Source organism: Pithys albifrons, chromosome 18 (genome assembly GCF_047495875.1).
Source record: "Pithys albifrons albifrons isolate INPA30051 chromosome 18, PitAlb_v1, whole genome shotgun sequence".
Lineage (NCBI taxonomy): Eukaryota > Metazoa > Chordata > Aves > Passeriformes > Thamnophilidae > Pithys > Pithys albifrons.
In genome coordinates, this window is record NC_092475.1 from 5,989,176 (window position 1) to 6,005,795 (window position 16,620).

A 16,620-nucleotide genomic window follows, 5' to 3' on the forward strand; every position below is an offset into this window, starting at 1 on the left:
ATCTGGAGTTCTGCACTTCACCCTTAGGAGTTGCTTTCTTAAAAAAAGTAGGTCATTTGATTGACATGTATCCCTCAGCATCCTCATCTCCAGTGAGGAAATGATGGAGGCTGAGCTGTGCTGCAGGCAGGCAGCTCACAGACTGAGTGCTGCCTTACATCAAAGGTTTCATAAGCCATAAGCCACCAATCCCACATCAGGGGGAACAGGAATAAGGAGGAAGAGTGCAGAAAGCCACACTTTTGCTGTGGTGGACAGAGACTGCTGTTATTTGCTGGATAACTTCCTCTCAGTGTGATGGAACAGCAGATTTCAAACTGAGTGTGTTTCATTGGTGGTGTGTGAGCCTGGGCACAGGCAAGAAGTGAAGAAAACAAGGATGATACCTGGACATAGAAAGGTGTTGAGTGGGGAATGGAGGTCAGAATTGGAAGTGGTGTCTTAGTGATGGTTGGATCCAGGCACAAGCTGATCTGAGCATCAGTGGGGAGGTGGGACACAGGGTCCTCTCAGGGTTTCCCCCTGAATGATGACTCCATGTCTGCAGGTGGGATGTCTCACAGAGCTTTTCCTTCTCTTAATGCCAGAACACAAAATTACTTTTGAGGTAGATTTTGTTCTGGAATTCTGTTTCCAAGGTTGGTTTCTAAGGTGGCATAATAAGGTGCTGCAATAACTTGTGGCCTGGTTGGGGCTATTTTTAAAACTACTAAAGAGAGTTGAAAGAAGAAAACAGGACAGCAAGGAAAAACCTCCTCCCTCTGCATATTCTGCTGTTTCTTCACCTTTCCTTGGGTGATTCTGTCTGTCTCTGTGTATTTAGTGTAAGTTCATACTACTGTGAGGAAGAGCTATTTGTATTAGCAAATGGACTGCATGTCCTTTGGGAACACATAAATCCTGGCTTTCAGTCTGTACTAATGCAGGGTTTAAAACAAATGCAACCTGGCTCCAAACAAACCTGGGGCCTGGGTGTGTCCATGAGCACTGATGCTCCATGACCTTCCTTTCATTCCCTACAGCCTCCCTACCCTTCCTTCACTCTTCTGTAGACCTTGTCTAGTGTTTCTCCTCTCTTTAGAACAAGACTTCCTTGGAAGGTTTAGTCAGATAATGTTTGAGAAGTGTTTGAGATCCTTGAGGAAAGGTCATCCCTGCAAGGAGCTGAGCTCTGGTGACATGACTGCAAAATTTAAAGGAAAGAAAAATATAACTATGGCACAGCTAAAAATAGAGCCTGAAATTCCTCCTCATTCTCAAGCCATATAAGGATCTGTGCATAGCTGTGTAAGGCAGGATCTTCATGCAAAAAGACATGGAGTTTTGGCTGATTTACCATGGGAAGCTTCATGTTGCTATGTTTCCTTTGTCGAGCTAAATCATAATTTTAAAGCTGTCAGAAGGCCACTCTTTAAATTAGAGTAATTTATTGCTGTATGTGCCCAAGAACAGCTCCAAATGTAAACACAGGCACTCCCTTGGCTCTATCCACTGCACTTTTCCAGATCACTTCCAAATGGAAGAGAAGTCTTAACAACAAATGAGGCAAAATTTCTCTGCCACTCACAATCAGAGGATTAATTCTTCTTTTCTGGTACCTCTAAACAGTAGACCAGAGTCTGGTCTTTGTCAGGAATTTCCAGGGACATTGCTGGCACTTCCAGACATGGATGACAGGCAGGAAAAATGCATAGATTTCCATGTGACAGAGCAGTGAGTGAACTGACCTGGCAAATCCTGCAGGACTGTTTGGTAGGAATCCCTGCAAATGTAAAATGTCACCCACCCACTGCAGGTTCCCCAGAGTGGTTCTAGGATTCCATGTGCTGAGACAGGATTCCCTATTTATGACCGTTTTGGGTGGAAAAGGTTCCCCAAGATGCTGAGGAAGACAAGGGGAAGGTCAATTAAATAAATCTCCTCCTGCTGTTGCCAAAGAAACATCACAGAATCTGATTCATGAACGTGCAGCTTTTGTTTACACCCATTTTGTGGCTGATTTGTATTTGGACTGAGGTCCAAACCACAGTCACATAATCTCTTTTGCCACCCAATTTGTTCTCAGATGCGAAACAAATCACCAAATAAACAAGACCCCCCCAAACAAAACACAACTGCATCTCCAGTTTGTGCATCCTATTTCCTATTTTCCTGCATTTGGAATGACTAATCCCCATCCCCATGTGCTCCATGGCTTTTCCTGCCCTGCTCACATTCCTGTCTGTCCTCTGTGTCATCTCCTTTCATTGCTGGTTAGATTGGCCCCACGCAGGGCCCTGCATGGCTGTCACATGTTGTGGATCAGGAGGAATGATCCCTCCTGCCTTTCATCATCCCCTCACTGTCCCAGGCCACCATTCACTGTGGTTTTATTCAACCACCAACTTGCCTTGGCTGCTCCTTAGCCTTGTCCATCCATATGATCCCATCTGGATTCCAAAGATCTCTGTCATTTGAGCACAGCAAGCCCAGAACTACCTTGGATGGGTTGGGATATTTGTGTACCTCCATTTTAGAGTTGGATATCCAGGAGTAAAATTTGGGGCTGGAGCACCGTGGGAGGTTGTGCCACCACAGACTGGTGTCATTGTGGGTTATTGGCATCATCTCTGTTTGTGTCCCATCTCTGGTTTGGACAGTGATGCTGCTTTGGTCCTTGGGGAATGTTACTACCCTCTCTCTCTTTTCTCATTAAAAGCATTTTCCTAATTGGCGCCTTAATTAGAAACTGTGACGCTTCGTGCCTTGTATTGTGTTCCAAGACTGGGAGTGATTCCTGTATTTTCAGGGCACACTTTGCATCTCCATTAAAGTCAGTGGGAAGGTGTTAGACAGAGAGCTGAATTGCTTTTGAAAGGAATTTTTTTGGAGAGATATTTTAGAATATGGTGACATCTCTTTTGCTCTGAACTTTTCTCTCTTCTCTGCATATATCCCTTGCATTTTTTTAGTCCTTTAATCTGTCTACTGTTTTTATTACGATTCCAAAACATTTGCAGGAAAGGCAGGAGGGAATGATAAAGATCACAACTGAGTCAAAATGAGATCAGGATGTCAGTGGAATCTGAACACCACATTTTCCAGCATACCCAGCTGAAAATACAGAACAGGGACGGGAATGTTAAAATAAACTTGTCCAGCTAAATCTGCCAGTTTGGACTTTTACCTGCAGCCTCCAAACTTCCACTGTAATCTCCATCTGCCACACAAAGGAATGCTCTGAATTAAAGCAAGAGAGAAGGCAAATTGTGCAGAGCAGTCTTGTCTGTCTGTCCTTTGAGGATGCCAAACTGAAGACAAGAATTTTATTATTTGTATGTGTGTATTTAAAGTTGATTTAATTAATGAAACCCAAGGAGTCAAACCCCCTAATCTTATTAATAATTCAGATGCACAGAAACAAGAGGCTGTTTTACATTTGAAGGATATAGAAATGAAAGGATTGCTTTCAAATTTATTTTTAAGTTGGTAAAATATTTGTGTGCCCATAATATCCATTTAATTTTGGAGTTTGGTCCATAAGGAATGTTGGGACAAGATGAAAAGTAAATGGAGTTAAAGATGGGGCTTCTTTTTTTCCCCCATTTTTGTTTGTTTGTTTGCATCTGGTGGGTGTTCTTGCCTGTCTGGGTGTCCTTGGGGCTGCCCATCAGTTGATATTTCACCTCCTCTAATAGCACTTTTATATTTCCAGACTCTGGTTTTCCTGACATGCTGGGAAACTTGGCCTTTGTGAAATATTTGCAAATACCCAGTGATGTGAAGGAGACTACAGGGCTTTAAATACTTCATTAATTTGTCAAGAAAATCTGGAAAACATCTGTCTCCACTGTTTGTTCTTCTATTGGTTTGCTTTTAATTATCTCCACCTCTTTTTAATGGAGCATGAACTACCATTTCACAACTTTATATGATAGACCAATCCATAGGCAACTGCTGTGACATTTGCAGTACCCTGGATGGGCCCTCTCCTTCTTCCAGATGTCTCCTGTGCAAACATTTCCAAAGTAAATACTGATTAAAAACAGTTTAGGGAACAAACACAAAGTCTTGGTGAACAGACACATCAAATACCATTGTGAAGGTCAAAGCAAGGCTTGTTGAATTTCCATATGCTTTTCCTGTTCCATGGAAGGGGAAGGATCAAGGATAGTGAGACTTGTGCTCACTCTGCTGCTGCTGCACGTGGGCCCTGCTGGCTGTGCCTTTACAGTCAGCAGGTAATACCTGGGGCTCTTTTCACTTCCACAGCAAAACAGGAAAACAATTGAGTGTTTTTCCATGAGTGGGAGCAAATGGGGAAGCCAAAAATGCAGCTGGGCAGGTGGGAGGGTGGGGATCCTGAGTGGGGCTCGTTGGCACTGCACAGATCTTTCAGCATATTGGAATTTTCTGTCAGATGAGTGGAAGAACAAGGTGCAGAGAAGACACTTGCAGACATCTGTCCCAAGGGCCACACAGCAATAATGATGCAGATTGTTCTTAGAACAAAGCCAAGACTGATCTCTGCCTTGTCCTGGTCAGAGATGGGAGTTTGTTCAGCAGCTCCTCCCATAATGTCTTTGTGCACAAGTAATTTCCTCCAGCTCTTTGCAAGGAGCAGGGTTTGTCTAATCGGTAAAATTTGCAGAATGTTTTTTTCCTGTCCCTGCACACTTACATGTATCTTTGCAAGTGCAGGAAAAAACAAATCCACCTGCTTTCTGAAGCTGGTGCAGAGCTATGAGATTGTTGGTGACATCTGTTGTTCTTTGAACTAAAGACTGAGCACAAATGCCTTTGAGCACTGCCAGGCCTGGCTCAGAGAGCTGGAGACCAACATTTGCTGCAGCACAGGCTGAGAAGGGCAGTGGAGACAGTGCTGGCTGCTGGAGAAGGTGCTGTGTTTCAAATAATGATGGCCAGGTTCTTTCTGCTTTTTGCCTCTCTCAGAAATCCCTGAGACTGCATAATTTTGCTCCTAATTCTGCCATAAGACAGCTCTGGGTCATGGGCACTCCCAGCAAACATCCTGCATGTGCAGAGTTAAAATTATTTCAGTTTGGCTTGTTCCCACCATGCAAATACCCACCTGTGCATTGCTGTGAAGAACCTTTCTCTGAATCATCTCTTCCTATGGGTTTACTATTGATTTAATTGTGGGGTTTGGCATTGCTTAAAAGCCTGGAGTGTTTTTAATGGATAAAATATGTTGTGTCCTTTATTTGTGTCAGCACTCCCTGGGGAATCTCCCTGCTCAGAGTGTTTCTTAGAGGCACACACATCCACAAACCCCTGCAGACGTCAGTCCAGGCCCTGCACCCAGGGAATAATCACTAACAGACTTCAGACAGTGAAGAATCCAATTTAAAATGCAGAACTGGATCATCAAACCCCTCCTTGTTCTTTGTGGATTTCTGTAACAAACAAACGCTCTTTGCTATTTCTAAATATCTGATTATATTCATATTTATGTGGGTTAGGCCCCAGGACCACGAGCAAAGCAGATTGGAAGGGAAGTTGCAGAGCTCACATCTCTCATTCTCTGAATTTCAAGATGGTGATGTTTGCATTGCATGGGCACAGACATTTTATAAATGTTGCCTCAGCTATTTCAAGTAACTCATTTCAGAACTGTTTGAAGTCACTGGAGATTTTTCTCCTTTCAGACTGACTGCTCTGCACTGAGGCACTTTCCAGAATTATTTTGGGGGATGATTCAGGCCATTGATTCATGGTGTACTATGGCTTTTTTTCAAATTTGCTCTGTAAAAGTTTATAGAAAATGTTGTTCTATTTTCCTGGTCATTGTGTTCCCTTAAATCCACTTCTCACCAAAGGCAACAATAATTTGAATTAGATTTTTGGCTTTAATATGGGTTTCTATTTCCATCATGTGCTACCCTACCAGGTATCAAATATGGGTGGTCTGGTTTAGGTCCCTTAAGGTAAAATAATAGTGATTTTCCTGGGGAATTCTAATCCTGCAAGACCGAAGTGGGAGTGGAAGGGCTCTGGATTAGCTCTTGAATGGAGCATCCTTTTGTTTGCCTGAGATGTGGAGTTATTAAAGTTGACCCTGATTTTTGGGATGGGCTCAGTATCTCATGTCAGGGATGTTCCACACTCTGTGTCAGTCTCTGTCTGTGCAAGATGGAGAAAAATTACTGCCCCTCATCCAGCATTAACCTTCTGGGTTTGCCAAGGCATTGTGGCCTTTTGCCTTTTTATGATTAAATACATTTTTAAACACATGAAGATGTCTCATATTCCTCATTATTTATTTATCCTATTTTTTTTCTTCAAAGATTTCACTGTTTTGCAGCTCCAAATAAACTAAATAAACCACCAAGAAGTAACAATTTTTCCATAAAACCCAAGCTGAACTATAGTTTTATGTTCAAGATAGGCAAAAATACAGATGTGAACATTAAAATACACTTCAGCATAGCCATGTAATGGTAATGGTCCGACAGGTTTAACTTCTTAAACTCCAGCTTTATATCAATATTGCAGGATCTGCACATTTTCTTCTCTCACTTGGCTACAACACCTACCACTCCTTTATGGTTTGTGGCAGAGTGGGGTTGTGTTGCTCCTGTCCCATCCCACTCCCATCAGCTCTCCTGGCTGAGGAGTGCCATGACTTTGGGAAAAGCAGCCACTTCAGGCCCATGGAAGTTCTCAGTGTGTGTTAAACTGAGCTCTGAGAGGTTCCCAAGCAGCTCTGCCTGTCCCTCCCTGCTGCTCTGTGGGCTCTGACCTGGCCCTCCCACCACCCCCTGTGCAGTGCAAAACCAGCTGAGGGCTTGATTTGCTGCAGCTGCCCATGAAAGCTGGTTTAGAATCAACACCCAGAGAGCAAGCCGTGGGGTTCCAAAGCAGGACAGAGCTTACAGAGAGCAGAGTATTGCTCTTGGACTGCGAAAACAACCTCTCTGTTTAGCAAAAGATCTTGAGGTTTTGAAGTGTATTTATTTTCTGATAGGAAATGACAGCGAGGCCTTTTAAAATTCCCTGAGACAGGTCTGTGGATACAGACCCAGAGCAGACAACCAGGGATGGGGCAATGGGAGGTTTAGTCCCATGTACTGTTATTTCAGCTTTGCAATTGCAGCTTCCCCAGTTATCTCCATACTGTGCACAAAGTCATATTTTTGTTCCAACTGACATGTTTCTTCAAAATCTTCTGCTTTTTGTAAAAGGTTTCATGGGAAAGCGGCTCTCCCTTGTATTCAGTGACCCAGAGAAGTTGCTGTATGTACACACCTTGTCAAACAAATATGGCAATGCAGATGGCTTGGGACATGTAGGAGACGAACAGAAAGGGTGAGAAACAGAAATCCCCCAATGCTGGGTTGGGATTTGTGAAAGCTCAAACAGCATCTTTGGTTTTCAGAATGTTCTCCACCTCTCCTCCAAAGGACCCTTGGACCTTTGAGTGAATTTATGGCCATATTTGTTTATGTCATTTTGATTTTTCCCTACATTATTTCTGTGCAACTATTTTTTCCTCTGTAGAGGCGTGTTCCTGCTTTTTGCTGGAGCCGTTTTCTGTATGAACAATCTTGCCTTAGCCATGTTATCCTACATTCCCTTTTATTACCTTTCTCTTTTTTCCCCCCTTTTTATATTCCTCCTGTCCCTTTCGACTCATCTGGTTCATTTTCAAGGCATCCTGTTTATTTTTCCAGCTATTTGTTTGTAATATGTTCTATCTGACCTTTCCTGTCTGCTCTTTTGGGGATGTACACAAAGCTCTTCCTTTATTTGCATTTGCTTTTCCTTCTGTCCTCCACAGTAACTCATGTTCACCAGTGGATCCCACAAATGGGAGCTGGGAATGAAAGTCCCCAAGCCCACAGAAGTTGATAACAAACAGAGTTCATTTTCACTGTGCAGGTGGGGGATTCTTTGAGTCACTGCTGTTCTGGGACTGCAAATCTTACCCCAGGCCCAAAGAAACCCAAGGGGAAAATGCTGTTTTCCAACAAGTTTCCTATAGCTCCAGTCTGGACTTTGGTTTTCTGGCCTTTTTTTCCACAGCTGTCTTTGATCACAGACTATTCATTTGTGGTTCCCTCAGACTTTGGGCAAAACCAGGGCAGGGTTTGATGCTGAAGAGATCCATGGGCACATGGAGATGAATTGGAGCTGCATCAGGGGAAGTTCAGTTTGGACATCAGGAAAAGGTTCTTCACTGAGCAGGTGGTTTTCCACTGGGACAGACTTTCCAGGGGAGTGGTCCCATCACCAGCCCTGTCAGAGTTCATGGAACATCTGGTTAACACCCTTAGTCAGAGGGTTTGGTTGCAGGTGGTTCTGTGAGGAGCAGGGAGTTGGACACGATGATCTTTATGGGTACCTTCCACCTTGAGCTGCTCTGATCCTGTGCTGGTCTGATCACAGCTCCGAGCAGGAGCCCCTGGTCCCAGGGCAGGGCAGGGCAGGGCAGTGCAGGGCAGGGAGGGACCTTCCCAGGAGCAGCTGACAGGGGACTTGCCCTGTGTGTGACAGCTCCCAGGGCAGGAGCCTCAGGAGGATCAGCTCTGCTGCTGCTGGCCCAAAGCCACATGCCCAAACATTTCCCTGAGGGGAGCACACCCTTTCTAAAACATGCATGTTCTGAGCAGTGTTTGCTTGTGAAAGGCAGAGCCCCACGGGAGGCAGCCTGTCCTGGGGGCTTGGGCTGTGTGGAAGCTGTGGTGGAAGGAAATTTTGGAACAGATTGTTCACAGCATTGAGTTTCACTTCCCCACCTCTCCCCTCTCATTTTTGCTGTTCCTGTGGCAGAAAGTGGAGACAAAGCACAGCCAGGCCAGGACTCCTCTCTGCAAGTGAAGGTCTTCATCTCAGCACGGGGAAAACTCAAAGTATCCTGATGACCATGGCCTTGTTCTTCCCATATTGTTCCTTCTGCTGGTTTGCTTTGATTGTGGGAAGGCTGTAGGAAAGGAGCAGGGAGAATAGCTCACTGCTGTTATTGCAGCTGGGGGAAGAAAATACCTAAGAAGATGGTTTGGAAAGTAAAGTTCTGTAAATTCACATGGTAATCCTTTTAAGTATGTGAAATATTTTTGCTAGAATGGTTTTGTTTGCATTCCCTGCCTCAGCTGTTTCAATATGGAGAGCACTGTTGAACCCACAGCAATTGTGGCTGAGATTTCAAGTGTCACCTTCCTGATTTCCTGCTACTGGCCCTTCTTTTTTGCTTATATGTGATTGCAGTTCCAGGTGGTTGTATCAGGACCTCTGATTTTTTACTTCTGATCTAATATATTAAAAAAGAAATCTACTGTCCTGACTGGGGCCCTTTCAGGTTTAAGAATCAAACCCACGGTTGTAGGTGGAAGTGAGTATTTAATCTTTATTTGTACTTACATAGCACTTAGAGACTCAGATTAATATTGATATTGAAACTTTAGCTTATATTGATATTTTTCAGCCTTATATTGATATTTTTCCTTAGCTTATATTGATATTTTTCAGCCCTGAAACTGAAGAATTTGTGATTTTTCTGCCATGTGTCTTTCAATGAAGTTTTATTGGTTTTGGGGGGAAATCAGACTTTTGAAAGAGAAAGTATCCCTTGGTTCAACAAGGGGTTTTTTTCCCTCTGAAGAACTTTGTTATTGGAAGCTCTGTGAGGAGCCAGGACCTTTCAGTCACTGCCATTGGCATCAGGCCCTCCATAAGGGAAACCAACCAGCTCTTTTGGGAAGGGTGTCTGTTCATCTCCTCTGGTTCAGCCACTCAGAAGGTTCAGGTGCAGTGCAGGAAGCAGAGCTACTTCTGAAGAGGAATTGCTGTCCCTGTCTAATCTCCTTAAGATTTTTGAGGCTGGGAAAAAATATCCCACGCTGGTACCTGACCCTCTACAGATCTGTATGAATGACTTATTGCTGTTAAAACCAGAATCAGTATTTTCACCTCGAGGTTAAAATTTCATTGTCTTGATAAAAGCATTGCTTGCATGGAGAGCAAACCAAGTGGTACATTTTATTCACTGCAAGCTTTGGGCAGCCTTTGCATTCTGTGTTTCCCCTCAGTCTATTGTATGAATGCTTTCCCATCAACTTCTTCTGCAGTACATAGAAAATGCTTTCTGTTTAATTACTTACACTCTTGCCAAAATGAATTTCTCTCAGCTCTATATATCTTACTATAAATGATAAAACATCTGGTAGATGCAGCAAAATTTATCCCAGTCCTGTTCTTACAGCTCTGTAGACAGAGATTAAATCTTTGGCATGCAGGTCACTGGTGATGAGGTTGCTGTAGTCACTGACTGGATTTTTAATCACTGGAGAAATTCTTTGCCTGTATAAACTCCTCCAACTTCCAGGACTGGTCACTGAGATAAATCAGAGGATGTTGCCATTAATATGGTACAGATTTCAGTCCTGAGCAAACTTGTTTCTCTGGTGAACCTTTCACTGAATTGCAGACATTGGTAAGGACATGTGTGGCCTGTGTGAGAAATGGAGAAAGTCCCATTCCAAACACCTCTTTTTTGCCCAGTTCCTTCTCCAAATCTCTCCCTCTGGACTCCTACACAGCCCCTTGCACAGAGTAACACAGAGGGACACAGAGGAACAGAGACTGCTCACTGATGTGAAGAGAACAAAGTGAAACCACGTTCTGAGGGTCCTGCTGGCACCTGAGAGCTTGTGTTGGTTCCTTACAGAACAGACTGGAATTGTTTGGGTTGGAAAAGACCTTTAATATCAAGTCCAACCACAAACCTGGCACTGCCAAGCTCAGCACAGAACCACATCTACACATCTTTTAAACACCTCCGGGGATGGTCACTTGATCACCTCCAGGCAACTGGGACCTCCCCAGTAAGCCAGGAATGCTGATCAATGATTGAGAGTGATTGGGGAGCATTCCTGCATCTCCCACAGATCCCTTGGGTGGATTCCTGCCAGCCCTGTAGACTTGTGTGTGTCCAGGTGGTGCAGCAGGACCTGCTGAGGATGGAAAAGTGCAACACAGGATTGAAGGAAGAGGGAGGAATTCCTACACCTGAGTGTCTGAGTTGAGTTCTCAAAAGCACAGACACCCAATGCTGAGGAGGAGCTGCTGATTGGACACAGCAAAAATAAATGTCAGGACAAGAAACCTCACCATGCACTGCTTTCTCCTGTGAAAAAGATGGAGCTTTATTGGCAGAATGTTTTAAGATACTTGTCAGGATTAATATTCTACACTAGTTGAAGGTGCTTGACCAAACCCAGCCTGTGTTTGTGTCAGTGGCTCTTTGGTCCTTCTCTTGGGGTTAAGCCATGGCAACATCCAGAGCATTTTTTGACAGAATGTATTTTATCCAAAAAGGGACGTCGGCAGAATTGTGTGGTGGGTCATGAGAGATGGACCAGAAAAAAAAGGACCAAATAACTCAGTGCAATGGCAATCAATTGGACTCTGAGTGGGTGGTGTGAAAGGGATGGGTGATCTTCTAGTGGGAATTTAATGAGAGACCTTCTAGAAATAATGAGAATCCAGAGATGATTAAGGAAGAGATGAGAAAGAAGAAGCATTTTGGAGAAATTTCCTCACAGAGAAAATGATTCATTTTGGACTGTGCTGTCAAAAGGCAGCTATGGAAACTGCAGCTGTGGATGTATTAAATAGGAGTCAGGCAGGTGCTTACTGGAAAAAACGTTACTGATGGAAACAAGTACCAGGAGGAGTGGGAGGAATCTGCAGAACCAGCTTCCGTTTTTCAGCCACAGCAGAATAAATGTGTTATTTTGCATTTGCATTGCAGATACACAACAGTTCTCAGTCTCAGCAGATGCTTCCCTGCCAGGGAGTTTCATGAACACGTGTCCAAGGGGCCATTCTCACCTTCCACTGACATTTTTTGAAAGGAAGAAGCCTATTAAATGCCAGGATGAAGGGAACAGTTTCAGAATGGAAAAGGTTGAGTAATGGTGGTGTAATAGAAAGCAAAACTTGGCCCCCATTCGTTTCCTCCACGAGGACAGTTTTTTCCATTAGTCCTGCTGGCACTGAGGAGGATCTCTGACGTGGGACACTAGAGCAAAAGTTTAGCCCTGCAGAGAAAGGCAGAGATGGAGATGTTTGTCAGATGTTGGGGAGGAAAGCAGGCAAAAACAATGAGTATTTTAGGAAGAGGAGCTGAGAGGATTCAAAAAGTTGCATCCTATTATTGGTGCCTTCAAAAGGAGAGGCTGATGTTCTGCATCAAGGGACTTGTTGGGATGTGAGTCTGTAGTGAAACTAAAGAAACTTCCAAGAATGCTTCTTACCCAAACCTGCTGGTTGCCTGTTGCTCTCACACTTCCTTTGGCTTCTCTGGCCTGGACTCTTGGATTCAGAGTCCACGGAATTGCAGATGTTGCCATTGGTTTCTGTGAGGTTGCTCCTTTTTTGCCAGAATTTGCAGGGAAGGAGAAGTCACTGATCATAAGGAGACACAACATGTAAGTGTAAATCTCTGGAGATACTCACTGCTTTCTTTCCTGCTCCTCAGGCGTGAGTCCATTGACTCAGGGATCACTCTGGATGCAGTTTCCAGAATATCTCAGTGCATTTCCATTACACCCCTGTTTCTCTGTGCTGTCCCTCACCCTGCCTGCACAGCACCAGCACAGAGATAGCTACAAAATAAAGCTGTAACAACAAAAGCCTCAAGGTTATTTTGCAGAAATCAGCTGGTTCAAATCAGCACAGATCACTGCTCTGGAGAGACACCAGTTTTGCACGGGATGAAGATTTGTCCCTGGGATTTCTTTTTTGCAAATGGCACAGGGAGAAAGCTGAGGAGAAAAACATCCTGTTTTCTTTTGGGAGAGTTTAAGACTTGCTGGCTCAAATATCAGCCATCAATTCATTGTCTCCTGAATCCTGGGGATACAATTTGTTAGGTAAAACCCCACATCTGTTCTTCGGCTCAGTTTCACCTCTTTGAAAGCACGTCCAAACTACCTTCCTAAGTGTCTCCATAACATTAGGTTTGGTTACATGTGTTTCTTTGTGTGTTGCATGTTTCCATGGCACACTGGGTTGCCAGATAAAGCAATCTGCAGCCTATTTAGTCTATCTTAAAGCCTTTTAAATCTGTCTCCTCTAAGCCTGAAATTCTCTCATTCAGGCATCCAGTGCTGTTGAAACCCCTGTGCCAATAACTCCTAATGACGTGTGTGTCTAGCCAAAGTAATTCTCCTCATTCAATTTGCAATTTTCCAAGTCAATCCTTTCAGCATTGTGACTGGAGCCATTTATTTTGCATTCTGAGACGTGCAGCTCTTAAACAAAATGATCCTGACTTTATAGGCAAAGTGGTGTCTCATAATGAAGGGCAACTCAACTTTAAGTTTGTTTTGGAGATCAAGCCCAGCATGACCTTTGCTTCCTCTCTCTCCTGGGCTCAAATCTACCTCCCCTTTCACTCAGGATTTGGCAGAAATGACAAAGGCAGAACCATTTCTCACTTTGCAGCACATTTCCATCCCTACTCTGGTTCTAAGAACCTGTTGTACCTTCTGCCATTTCCCATGTTTAGGAGCTTCTGCAGTGACCAACAGGAACTCTGCTGTCAAACTCTGCACTCCTGGTTTATAGAAGCAGCACATTTAGGGCATCCTGATGGGGAAAAGAGGCTTTGTAGTGCTTAATGGCCAGTCTGAGCCATCCCTGAGACCTCAGTGATGGGCACAGGAGGGAAGTCTTGCAGCTGCTCCAAGGAGGATTGCAACAACTGGGGTCTCTGGAAGGAGCTGAGGTGAAGATGACCAGGTGGGAAATGGAGCTTCTCATCAGAACAGAACTGAATGAACACACACATGGAATTGCAGATGTTGCCATTGGTTCATAATTGTTACCTTCAGGAACAATTACAACTAACATGCTCAGTTTGTCCTGGAAACAAGAAGCTTTTGATCCCTGCATGAGGAAGATTTATGTGAGCTCAAGAGGTTTTACTTTGGTCACTGTGAACAAAGAGAATTTATAAGCCTCCCTCATTTCATTCATTTATTTTTGCCTGGTCTTCAATACCCGTTGAAGGAACAGACACATTTAAGGATGTTTATTTTAAGTGGGTACTCTGGATTGAAAAGCTTTTCCATCTGTTTCTGCCCTGCATTGGATATAACATTTTGCAGATGGCAGCATTTATCAGAATCCCACTGCAGGCTCCTCACTGGCTTTGTGCCCTTGGAGATGAGCCCTTCATTCCCACTGTAACTCCACAGAAACTGTGGAATGGCACCCTGGATATACCTGACCCACCATCTCAAGAGCTTCCTGAAGTGCCATCCTGTGCCCTGGCCACAATGGCTGTGTCTTGCTTGACTTATTTAATGTAAATATATTGCATTATGTGTAGTTCTCATGATTATTGAAGATTACTGGTTTGCCTTAAGAACCTATTGGATCTGATTTTTCCCATCCAGGAGTGATTTAAGGAACAGCTTTCAAACATTCCATCTCAAATTGCCACCACTGGTTTGGATGTACAAAGCTATTTAAGCAGGCAGAAATTGGAAGGGGCCTGTTGTCTTGACTGAATCAAAGGAATGGTCAGTTTGGTCAGTTTTAATTTCTTTCACATATTCCCTAAAATATAAACCTCTTCCATGTTGATACTTTGCACTCCTCTTTTCCTGATTTTGTCATCATTCTCCCAATTTATGTGTTGCATGAGTCTCTTGGGATGATGGTCCTAAATGTTGCCCTTAACCCTGAGGCACCTTCTCTCTAGATGATCTTGGTGATTTCCTTTGGAACAGGTTATGGAGCCTGGGATTAGGAGTCACAACTCCATGCTCAGGTCTCAGATCAGTTCCCTTTGGAACGACTGTTCTTCATTTCACTGTCAGGTTATTTTTTTCTCTAATATTTTGCTTACAGAAAGGTGCAGAGTGGAGAGCTGGAAGTGACAGAGGTCATCAGGCCAAATATCAGGTTCATCTAGGGAAGGAACATTTCCATGCTTCTTTAGCTTTCTGGAAAAAAGAATTATTTTGGGTCCAAGCCTTTCATGCCACCTTCAGCCAAATGCCACTTGCTTTGGAAAGTGTGAAGAAAATGGATTAAGAACCCACATTAGTTGAGGGAGGCTGGAAGAAAAACAAAATTTGACTTTTTAAAGCAATTTTCCACCCTGCCCTGTTCTGTGGAAGGAGTGGTCAGGAGAAAAGGAGAATTCCCCGTTGGAGGTGTTTGCCACAGCAAAGCTCAGAGCACTGTTTGTGCAGTGCTGCTGTGGAAAGCCCAGCTCCTGTCAGGCTGAAAATTTACATGGAATGCCAAAATGAAGATTTAACTGTCACTTTTCCATGGCCCTGCTTTTTCCCTCCTTTCCTTCAGTTTTCTTATGCTTTGCCAATATTTGAGAAAGCAATTGTTTCTTCTGCTGTGATTTGACAGTCCTGTTTGCCTGAAACTGGGCTCCCCCAGTGCTGTTTCAGTGAACACTGTCAGTAATTAGTGTGCACAGCATTTGTGTGAGGTGCAGGACAGGCTGTGAGTGCAGCTGCAGGGACAAGGGAATTTCCCCTGAGTGGTGCCCACACAGGAGCCAGCACTGGAGAGCACCCAGGCTGCTCCCAGACAGAGCTGTGGGCTGGGAAAGAATGAGAGCCCAAGCTCTGCTGGTGTCACAGCAGTGCCTCAGAGCCTCCTCAGTGGTTAAGCACATCTGAGGCATCAAGATGGAAAAATACTTGGGAGATTTTGTAAGCTGCAGGAGAAGTTCCAAGTATTTAGTGAAGTTAATGCTGAGCTCTTGTGACTCACGGCACAAAAAAGCTTCTCCAGCCTCACTGCTGAATCAATTAGCTCAGCCAGCACCCTTCCCATCACAGTAACACCTTCTCTTCTTGCTCAGTTTAAGACCTGCTTCAACAACTTTAATAACACAAATACAAAAGCTGTGTTCCCTCCTGTACCCAGAGGTTGCTTCCCTGTTCCACCTTGCCCTACTCACACACCTCCATGCTGCTGTTCCCTCCAAACCAGAGTTTGGAGCCTGTGCTGGAAACCAAAGTCCTTGCCATCCCATCAGCTCAGTTCGTGTTTGTGATGCCCCAGAGGAAATCTAGTCCAGGGATGTTTGGTGGGGATAATTCTGCAGACCAGGCAATGCTGCTGTGGAGGGGCTCAGATTGTGGAGGGTCTCGGGGGGCTGAGCTGGTGACTGACACTGCCCAGCTGAGCAGTGCCAGGGCTGCACTGAAGTGCAGGGGCTCTGCAGCCCTGGGCCCTCAGGGCTGTGTTGCACCAAAGGTGTCACAGTGCCTGTGACCTGCACACCACACTGGCCCTGGCTTGGTCACCAGAGTTGTCTGCAGGGCTCTTGAGTGTGTCCTTGATTCCACTCTGTGTGAGTAGCTCTCTGTTAGCAATATTTTGGCATTGTAATTGTTGCATCTATCTTATTTTTATTTTTCTTATGATTAATTAGCCAATTATATGAAATTACCATTTGCAATTAAAGCATAATTTAGAAAAAAAATCATTGAGCACATAATGCTCACTTGTCATCGAATTGCTTGTAACTCAGGCTCTTGTTTCTAGTTTGTGTCTTTACTGCTGGATGAACAAGAGTGATTAAAAATCCCACCTTAATATAGGGCTTGGAGTGACTCAGTCTTGTCCTTCAATACT